Genomic DNA, 8,893 nt, shown 5'->3' on the forward strand with positions numbered 1-8,893 from the left:
CTAATAATTAATGCTAACATTGAGGCTAAATCTGAAATAATCTCAACCATTTACAAGGTTATTTAAACAAAAACAACAACTATATACAGTGTAGCATGAGTAGCACCAATTCAGAAACCTTTCCAGTTCAAACTGTGTGGATTTTTATTTATTTTTGCTTTTTTTTCGCAGGATAATGTTAGATAGCTAGCATAACATATATCTTGTCGATCACCACTAAAGGTAGCAATAGCTAGCAAAATATAAAGGCAAGGCTAGTTGTTTTAGCAGTTTGAATAACAGAATGAGAAGCTAAACAGCTAAACAGACACCTTGTATCTTGTATCTTGTACAAGGAAGACATAGAAGACAAACATGGTGTTAACTATCAAATCATATCCTCAAGGCAGGACCTAGCTATTAATCTACCGACAGCTAAAGGACAAGGGACAGTCCTTTGAGAACAGTCATGTACACTTTCTTCAATTCAAAGTGGACTGTAACTATGTCTGTACAAGGGGAAGGACTGCAGGAGCATGTACCAAACCTACAACGTCATCCTGACATCCTGATGGGGATGTTGTCATCATCGGGTAAACCTGAAGATGCTCCTCATCGGTACAAGTCGAGTCACCAAGATTCTTTACAGAGACAAATGTATTGCCTTGGTCTTTCTTAGCAATGTATGAATTTTGTCTTTTTTTCTAATTTTGTGTTCAGATAATAATTATTAGGACACTGTGTAAAACAAATCCTTTTTGACCTATATTCAATTGAATACAATACAAAAACAAGATATTTAAAGTTCAAACTGATAAACTTTATTGCTTTTTGTAAATTTAAATATGTACTTGTTCTGAATTTGATGCCTGTAACACGTTCCAAAAAATTTTAGGATAAGGGCATGTTTACCACTGTGTTACATTACATTTTCTTTTAACAACATTCAGGAAGTGTTTGGGAATTGAAGACACTAATTGTTGAAGTTAAGTTTGAACATGAAATTCTTTCCCATTCTTGCTTCAGTTACTCAACAGTCTGGGGTCTCCATTGTCGTATTTTGTGCTTCATAATGCATTACACATTTTCAGTAGGAGACAGGCAGGCCAGTTTAGCGCCTCCACTTTTTTACTCTGAAGCCATGCTGTTGTAACATGTGCAGAATCTGGCTTGACATTGTCTTGCTGAAATAAGCAGGGACGTCCCTGAAAAAGACATCGCCTGGATGCATCATGTGTTGCTTCGTACCTGTGTGTAACTTTCAGCATTAATGGAGCCGTCCCGTATTAACCCTTAGGTTAATACGGGGACGGCCTTGGGCTGAGGTGCCCTTGAGCGAGGCACCTAACTCCCAACTGCTTCCTGGGGCACTGTTAGCATGGCTGCCCACTGCTCTGGGTATGTGTGTGTGCTCACGTGTGTGTGTATGTGTGTATTCACTGCTTCAGATGGGTTAAATGCAGAAAGGAATTTCACAAGCATGTGATGAATAAAGTTCTTCTTCTTCTTCACAGATGTGCAAGTTACACATATCATGGACACTAGCACACCCCCATACCATCACAGACACTGACTTTTGAACTTTGTGCTGGTTGGTATCTGGACGATGTTTTTCTTCTTTAGCCCGGAGGACACAACATCACACTTTCCACTTTGCATCAGTCCATCTCAGATGAGCTAAGGCCCAGAGAATTTGGAGGGGTTTATGGATGTTGTTGATATTTGGTTTTTCACTTTGCATAGGAGATGCAGTGACAAACTGTGTTTACCAAAGTGTTCCCAAGTCTATGTCATAATGTCCTTTATATAATCTTGTCAGTTTTTAATGTAGTGCTGCCTGAGGGATCGAAGGTCGCGGGTGTTCAAATTGGTTTTCGGCTCTTTATGTGTCGAGATTTCTCTGGATTCTCTAACTCTTTTGATGATATTATAGATTGTTGATGATGAAATCCCCAAATTCCTTGCAGTTGTACATTGAGAAATGTTCTTAAGCTGGTAGACTATTTGCTCATGCAGTTTTTCACAAAGTGATGAACCTTCACCCCATCCTTCCTTGTGAACCCTTGTGTAATTGAGTCCTTCCAATTACCAATGAACCTGTTTACCTGTCAAATGTTCCCCCACTTGTGTGGGTTTTTTTTTTTTTTTGAGCATTCCACAACTTTCCCAGTCTTTTGTTGTCCCAATTTTTTTTTGGAACGTGTTGCAGACATCAAATTCAGGATGAGTGTATATTTAGAAAACAATTATAAAGTTGATCAGTTTGAAAATTAAATCTCTTGTCTTTGTATTGTATCCAATTGAATATATATCGAGAAGGATTTGCAAATAATTTTTATTTACATTTTACACAGCGCTCCAATTTTTATGGCATCAGTGCTATACACCTATAAGTACATCTACACAGTACCTGGTTCATTCTCATCTCATCTCCTCTAGCCGCTTTATCCTGTTCTACAGGGTTGCAGGCAAGCTGGAGCCTATCCCAGCTGACTACGGGCGAAAGGCAGGGTACACCCTGGACAAGTCGCCAGGTCATCACAGGGCTGACACATAGACACAGACAATCATTCACACTCACATTCACACCTATGGTCAATTTAGAGTTACCAGTTAACCTAACCTGCATGTCTTTGGACTGTGGGGGAAACCAGAGCACCCGGAGGAAACACACGGGGAGAACATGCAAACTCCGCACAGAAAGGCCCTCGCCAGCCACAGGGCTCGAACCCGGACCTTCTTGCTATGAGGCGACAGTGCTAACCACTATACCACCATGCCACCCACAGCAGATCTGTTCCACATATTTGTTTTGGCATAGGTTTCGCACCAGCTGCCCTTCCTGACGCAACCTTCCCCAATCTGTCCAGACTTGGGACCAGCACTAAGGTTGGATTGCAGTGGCTTGTGTAACCCCAGTGGCTGGGTATTTTTACCTAATCTACATGTCTTTGAACTGTAGGAGGAAACCAGAGCACCCGGAGGAAACCCACACGGACATGGGGAAAAATGAAACTCCACACAGAAAGGTCCCCATTTGTTTTGAGTTTCAAAAACAGAACCTTCTTGCTGTGAGGCAACAGTGTTAACCACTACACCACTATCTGTAATCCAAATTATACTCTGTTAATTAAATATGCATTAAAGAAATTTTCAAAAATCTGTAAATGAAATGTTTTGGTGTAAAAATAACTGGATTGTTTAACATGCATTGTAGTGAACAAACTGTACTCTTTGCAAAAGTTATATATTTACTACAGTAAATGGATGTCAAGCAATAAACAGAAAATCTGTTCCAGAAAAGAAAAAGCAAGCTTCCAGTGATTAAAAAAAAATGTTCAAATGTAATCAGACCTGGTATTTAGTGCATAAATAAATGAATAAATACATTGGCTGAACAACCTATGCTGTAAACTCTAATTAGTTAAACTAAATAGTTAAAGACATGATCATCATAAAAAAGCTAAATGTAGAAGGAAATGTATGTCATACTAAGAAATGCTTATTTATTTCTTAATACAACATAGAATTCCTATCCCATGTCACGTAATTTTTTAGGCATGCTTTTTAATAAATAAATAAATAAATAAATAAATAAATAAATTTAATGTTTAAAATTTACATTGAATTTGCTCTCTGTCTCTCAAGCATGTACAAATGGTTGATGATAATTGGCTCGATCTATATCATGTACTATAACGTATATTGTAATATTATTCATATTTGTCTCAGTGTAATAAACACCTTATTAACATCTATTCTTGATTCCTTGGTATCAATGCTGCAGGATTTTAAAAACTTTTCATCCCTTTTTAAAGGCCTGTACAAGTCTCATGAACACAACTCATCATCTAGTCCCTTGTAAGAGTATGCTGCAACAAGATACCACTTCCTTACTCTTTTTTCTTCTCTCTTTTTAGTTTCCCGCCTTGTTTGAGGAAGTTACAAAGAGAGACAGATTCGTTTGAGAACTCAGAAATACAGCTTCTTAGCTTCACAGTCACAACTTCAGAATTTCCATCTCTCAAGCGTGTGAAAATGGCAGCTATTGTCACATAACGCGCTGATTGTAATGCCATGTAAGATTTTCAAGTTGGCATTTTTAACAATTGCAACTTACAGGTGTCTCAGTTACAGCAGAACAGGATGACAATAACAGAAACAGGTTCCTGTTCTTTTATAACCTACAGTCTTTCACGCATGATGTTCAAGTCATAAACATCTGCCGTGATTAATAAGTCACTGTGTGATACTGTCAGTGAAATTTGCGATTAAAAATAGGAGCTAAAAATATACCGTGAGTGGACTTCTGCTAAAGAAGGAAATATGTAAAGAATAAAACACAGCAGGTTACAGGAAAATAACTATCGCGTGTTTATGCTGTGATGAGGCCCGACATTGATTAGTTTCAAAAACACAGTTGTAACACAGTTGAATCCACAATCAACAAGCAATTTGCCTTTGATGACCTTTTTTATTAAACAGCAACATGATACCCTTTTTATGTTTACAGTAATAATGAAACAAGTTACTTCCTGTTCTCATGTACATTATATCAGCTATACAATTGTTTCCTTACCAGCCTCTCTCTCTCTCTCTCTTTTCTCTCTCTCTTGAAGTTTTGAAGACTTTTCCATGTTTACAACTTAAAAGTGCATCTTTTTCCTTTGATGGTTACAAAGCACTGATGCTGGAGACTCCTTCCAACAAGCAAATATGGGTGTAATAGTCATGTGTCCATATACTTTTGATGATATAGTATACACTAGGATAGTAATATCATCAAAACTTTACTTGATGGTTACAAGACTTTTCAAACATCTAATTTAAAAAAAAAAAAAGCCTATCACTGTGTGTGAATATACAGGTTTATTGGTTTATTCACACCATTAATTTTTCCAAGAAATATAATTAGGTTTTTTTGTTTTACTATAATTTATCCCCTCCAGCTGGGTCAAAAAATATTTGGTGTTAACATTACCTAGCTAGGTTGGCATTTCAAAATAGATCGCTATCAGAAAGAGCTCTCTGAGTCATGTTAGCTCACTGATGACAAGATGAGAACTTTTTAAATGGAAGATGTTTTGCTTTTTCATCTTGCACATGGAAAATGTAACAGTCATGCTGATGGACAACACATTTTTTAATACTTATAAGACTTTTACAAGACTGATTACATGCCCCATGTCACCAGGAACAAAAGCGGGGGAAGCCATGGCCTAATGGCTAGCAAAGCAGCTTTGGGACCAAATGGTTGCTGGTTTGATTCCCTGGACCAGCAGGAATGGCTGAAGTGCCCCTGAGCAATGCAGCTCCCTAGGCTGTGCTGGGTATGTTGTATATCTTGTTAAGAAAATGCTGTGTGTATACATGCATTTATTTCTTTATATGCATGTGACATTAGAAACACTACTAAGTGCAATAAGGGCCATAATAAAAAAAAATTCATGAAAATAAACAAATAAATAACTATTGGCAGTTATTGAACTTTTGTTTTTTATTAACTATAAATTATTATTATTATTATTATTATTATTATTATTATTAGTATTATTATTATTATTACTTTGTGGACTGTTCACCCACACAGTGAAGAAGTGAAGAGGTAAAAAGAAAAAAACAGAATCAAAAGTCATCTTTTAAATGACAGTTCTGTAACAACAAGTTGTTTGTGCTTCATGACACCCTTCATGAGAGCAATCTCATACACTGCTGCATGGGAACTTTACCATGTGTCATTAGAATTATAATTGGCATTAGGTTTGTGGTCAGATGAAACTAAAATCAAAGTGTTTTGCTCACACACACCATCAGCATGCCTGACAATGAAAAGGAGACAGCAAACAAACCTGATAACGCCCTGAAAAATATGGAGGTGGATCAGTGATGTTTTCAGGCTGTTTTCTTTTGTCTGACAAAGCATATAGCTTTGACCACTTTTGCAGGAGTTGCTCCCAGCCATTGGTTTAGATACGTGGATGATACCTGGGTTAAAATCAAAATCCAGGAGGTGGAAGCTTTCTCGAAACACATCAATGCAGTGGATAGCAACATCAACTTCACTCGGGAGGATGTCAGTGGGAATAATCTAGCCTTCTTGGATTGTGATGTACACATTAGACAAGACAGAAGCCTTAGTATCGAGGTCTACTGGAAACCCACACACACAGACCAGTACCTACTTTTCGACTCTCACCACCCACTGGAACATAAATTGGGGGTCATTAGGACCTTGCAACACAGGGCTCAGAACATTCCTACAACATTAGAGGGAAAAGAGAAGGAGCAGAATCATATCAAGAAAGCACTTCAGAATTGCGGTTATCCCAACTGGGCTTTCCTAAAGAGCATAAAAAGGAACATAACTGACAAGGATGATAACAGGATCAAACGCAAGAACATTGTCATTCCCTACATTTCTGGTCTATCTGAGAAACTCAGGAGGATCTTCTACAAACATAACATTCCGGTACATTTCAGACCCAGTAACACCCCGAAGCAGAAACTGGTCCACCCTAAGGACAGAATACCCAGACACAAACAGGACAACGTAGTGTATGCAATTCAGTGCAGTGAGGATTGCATGGATGCGTATATTGGGGAGACAAAACAACCGCTATACAGGCGCTTGGCCCCACACAGGAGAGCCAGCTCCTCAGGCCAGGACTCGGCTGTCTACATTCATCTTAACAACAAAGGACACTCATTTCAGGATTGTAACGTACGCATTTTAGCCAGAGAGGATCGTTGGTATGAGCGAGGAGTTAAAGAAGCCATTTTTGTCAACCTGGAACGGCCATCACTGAACAGAGGTGGGGGTCTAAGACATCATTTGTCAACCATCTACAAGGCAGTCTTGGACACTCTTCCCAGATGGCTGGGTGTACGCCAGGACCCAGCTGTTTTCGGTGACTCACAGGAGGACAGAGAGAGTCAGATTGCCATTGATCACCCTAACGGGCAATCCTTTGATCACCCTAATGACTCGCCGTTCACACCCAGCCTCCAGTGACCCATACCAACATGATGCCTCAATGACACCTTAGATGAGCTGGTCATCAGAATTCTGATTCTGATCCAGGAGAGGATAAATATCTGATACTCCCTATTAGTCAGACAGAACTGAGGAAGCCTTTTGGACGAGAGGTGAAATGTTTTCAAGAATCTTCAAGCAAGTCCAGTTGCCCATTTCTACCACCCACAGTTTTCTTTTGTCTGGTGGTTCATGGACACTTATTAATGATTAATGGCATCAGAATATTAGTACCAGAATATTTCAAAGCCTGGTTGCCTCTGCGAGGAGGGTCAGATTTTGTCTTGGCTTTGAACAAGACAAACGTACTTGCACAAGAAACGGTTGAAAAAACAAACAAAAATCTGTCAGACTTCAGAGTGGAAGCTGTGGAGAAGTTTACACTCACCGGCCACTTTAATAGGAACTTGTTCTTGATTCTAAGATTCCTGTTCTTGGCTGGAGGAGTGGAACCCAATGTGTTCTTCTGTTCTGCTGTTGCATGCTGAGATGCTTTTCTACTCACCACGGTTGTAAAGAATGATATGAGTTGCTATATCCTTCCTGGCAGCTCGAACTGCTCAATCTGGCCATTTTCCTCTGACCTCTCTTATCCACAAGGCGTTTGTTTCCACCCACAGAGCTGTCTCTCACTCAGTGTGTGGGGGTTTTTTGTCGACACCCATCCACCTGCTGTCTGTTTGAAGCAGTTCTCTAATCAGCCGATCCCTTGATTGACAGCAGCACGATGCATCAAATCATACAGATACAAATCAAGAGCTTCAGTTAATGTTCACAATGTTCAAACATCAGAATGGGAAAACTTGTGATCTCACAGTGAAGTGAGATTTTCTTTCACTGTGACATGGGTGTTGGTTTGAGCCAGATGGACTGGTTTGAGTATTTCAGAAACTGCTGATCTCCTGGGGTTTTCATGCACAAATAACAGTCTCTAGAGTTTACACAGACAGAATGGTGTGAAAAACAAAAAACATTGAGTTGAGTGAGTGAGCGACAGTTCTGTGGGTGGACATAAACGCCTTGTTGTGAAGAGAGATCAGAAGAAAATGGACAGATTGGCTCGAGCTTTTTTGTCAGGAAGGATATAGTAACTCATATCATCACACTTTACAGCCATGGTGAGCAGAAAAGCATCTCAGCATGCAACAGCAGAACAGAAGACCACATTGGGTTCCACTCCTGCAGCCAAGAACAGAGATTTTAGAATAAAGAACAGTTTCCTATTAAAGTGGCCGGTGAGTGTAAGTTGCATGTAAATGTCTTTTTCTGTGAAACTGAGTCTGAGCATTTGGAAGACAACAGATAAAGACTGGGCTGTTTTAGAAAGCCAGGAGATGTTCGTTTCACTGCCTGGTTGTTAGGACAGAGCCAGCTCCTGTTATGGGGAAGCCATGGCCTAAAGGTTAGAGAACCAGTTTTGGACCAAAAGATCACTGGTTTGATTCCATGGACCAACAGGAATGGCTGAATTGCCCTTGAGCAAGGCACCTAACCCCCAGGCTGCCTGCTGTGGATATGTCAGGGTCTTGTTGTACATTGCTCTGGATAAGAGCATCTGTGACATGCCTGTAATGTAATATATATGTTTCCTTCCTGTTACTTCCTGAAAAGTTGGATTACATGGCCAAAAGTATACAGTTCTTCCACAAATTGTTGCCACAAAGATGGAAGCTCAGGAAGCACAAAGCAAGCTCCATGAAGACATGGTGTGTTAAGGTTGGACTAGAAGAACTCGAGTGTCCTGTACAGAGCCCTGACTGAACTCAATCTCACCAGACACCTTTGGAATGAACTGGAACTTCTGACTGGAACTTCTAACTGAACGCCAGACTGCCTCATCCCGCATCAGTGTCTGAGCTTAATAATGCCCTTGTAGCTGAA

Source organism: Neoarius graeffei, chromosome 15 (genome assembly GCF_027579695.1).
Source record: "Neoarius graeffei isolate fNeoGra1 chromosome 15, fNeoGra1.pri, whole genome shotgun sequence".
In the NCBI taxonomy this organism is placed as follows: Eukaryota; Metazoa; Chordata; class Actinopteri; order Siluriformes; family Ariidae; genus Neoarius; species Neoarius graeffei.